This window comes from Limulus polyphemus, unplaced genomic scaffold (genome assembly GCF_000517525.1).
Source record: "Limulus polyphemus unplaced genomic scaffold, Limulus_polyphemus-2.1.2 Scaffold6855, whole genome shotgun sequence".
Classification (NCBI taxonomy): Eukaryota; Metazoa; Arthropoda; class Merostomata; order Xiphosura; family Limulidae; genus Limulus; species Limulus polyphemus.
Genome location: NW_013672465.1, coordinates 18,789 through 21,531, shown reverse-complemented (window position 1 = coordinate 21,531; position 2,743 = coordinate 18,789).

The following is a 2,743-nucleotide window of genomic DNA, read 5'->3' as shown; positions in this document are numbered from 1 at the left end:
AAAAAAAAAAAAAAAAAAAAGAGAGAGAGAAAGACAATCTAAAAGTAATATTTCCATAGATAAGTTTGTTGTTAAGTAAAATCTCAATAATAAACAGGAAATACTTGGAATAGTTTTGGCTTCTGTTATAAATGTAAAAAAAAACAAAGTAGTTTTTACTGTATTTGTATGAAAAAATATAATCTTAATATTGGCTGCAATTTTATTTATGTAAGTGCACTGCCATGAATTTATAATTTGAAAGAAAAAATGTAGACTATGTAAGGAATAATGATCTTGTTGTTATTCAGTCTTATGAATTTTCAAGTAGGTGCTATTAAACACATTTTTAATTAACAAAATTGAATAAGAAATACGAGAAAAACAAGGGAAAAAGATGGTTATAAAAATTTAGACTAAACTTCAAAATGTACCATGTTTTTTACACATCCTGATTTAACTTTTCACTTGGTGTTTCGTAATGAAAGAACTGACTCTACAATTTCTGGTCTTGACTCTGAGCTGTTTCTTCTTTTACACACAAAAGTTAAAGTAGTTATTTAATCTTAACACTATTTATTTATTTTTCTCTCATTTTTATAGTTTGAAAATACCGCTTTTATTTTGTACGGTTCACAGTTGAAGCTTCAATAATATTTTGTACGTTTTGATACAGACAGTTTTAAAAACTTAATAAACGGAATTTCTCTTAAAACTCACATCACATGTTGTTATTAGTTTCCACTTACGTGTTGTATTTGATGTTTTTATTATATAACCTTTGTATGTACCTATCTAAGGTAAGAAGCCAAAGACTGAACACAATACTCCATATGTGGCCTAACAAGTGACCTATACAATGAAATCATAACCTCTTTAGACTTGTATTCAGTATTTCTGTAGACACAACCTATAATCCTATTTGTCCTACCACTAGCAACAGCACACTGCTTGGAAGACTTTTAAAGACTGATCAAATATTACACCAAGATTCCTTTCTTTCATGACACTGTTAAGGTTATTCTCATCCAAATTATACTTATAATTCAAATTATGATAACCCACACACACTATCTTGCATTTATCATAATTAAAACCCATTTGCCATTTATTTGCCCAACTCACTTTAGTAAATCAGCTGCATCCTCTTCACAGCTAGCAACATCCAAGTAAAAATTGTAAACAGGAAGTAAATTTCTAATGTTATTTACTTGTAAACATAGTAGAAAAATATTAATGTTTGGTATTGAAATGTTCAAAAATGTTCTCTTTAGTTTTTTACTACTTTGACTCTGAATTCTTCAGTAATTACAGAAATGTATTAATAGATGGCAGCACATAAAAGTGGGAATAAACGTGACAATTATTTTAGCGAACAAAATACACTTCTTTCGGGAGCTGTTTGACAATAGTAAGTCTTATTCAGATATTTAAATACCTGGCGTTAAAACGACGCATTAAATGTTAGAAGTAAATAATATGTAGGAAAGAAAACGAAGTTTAACAGTAAGATCAGAAAGATCCGTCATTTAAACGTATTTTTCTTCAGGTGGTCCTTCGTTGGCGGGTTCTTATATTATCTGGTGAAAATAACGCCACGTCTAGTCCACGTAATGATAAAATTAATTTGTTTACTCCTTCAAAGTTTCTAGAAAAGCTACACGAGGGCTATCTGCGCTTTGGACTCCCTAATTTAAAAGTGTAAGACTAGAGGGAAGGCAGCTAATCATCACCACCCACCGCCAACTCTTGTGCTACTCTTTTACCAACGAATAGTGGGATTGACCGTTACATTATAACGCCCCCACGGCTGAAATGGCGAGCATGTATGGTGTGACGGGGACCCTCAGATTGCGAGTCGAGCGCCCTAACCACCTGGCCATGCCGGGCCGATTCAACGATCTACGACTTGGAGTGATCTAATGGTTGGAGTGCCGGACTGCGTGTTAGAAGTTCCAAGGTTCGAGCCGTTTAGCCGTAGGCAAGTTATTCGGTATAAGAGCCTTGTGGCGACAGATACAACTGGCTGTCTAATCTCCCTCTGGTCTGTAGTTAGGGACGACCATACTTGACCCTAATGATTTCCGATCTGTCCATTTGACCCATAAAAAAAAACTTATTTTGATGCTGATAGTTCACAGTTGCAATATTTTACAGCAGTGTTTTCCAAAGTGGGAATCGCGGCCTCCCTGGGGGCCGTAAAGCTTTATCTGGGGGGGGGGGCGACTAAAAGTGGAGAACAAAGAATTAATTTTAGTCACTTTAAGCCTAAAGTATATTAAACCACAAAAGTCTACCCAAAAAATTAGCATTGTCTACCAGACGGTAACATAATTGAAAAGTTCTGTCAAATTGACTCATTTTGATCCAATTATTATAGTTTTAGGGTTACTCATACACAACAAGAAAGTTTTTGTTAAAAATATTATAGCCACTAGGGAAACAAACGTTAAGGGACCTTTTCTTCACTGCCGCAAACGAAATAAAAGTCAGTTATTTAAGAAGATAGAACTACAGATTTCATTATTTGTTTAGACTTGTAAAGGAAAGTACGGCTGCGTGTTTTAACTACACCTATTTCTCTGTGTATTGATAGACAGCATGTGTTCTATGTCACTGGGTAAATATGGCGATCATTTTGTATTCGTTTTGAACTAAAGCGGCCTCAAAATGCTAATTGTGATGTTTTGCAGAAAGTTTTTGTGAATGACTGTTTGATAACATAAACTATATATATATATATATATATACAGCGAGAGAGAGA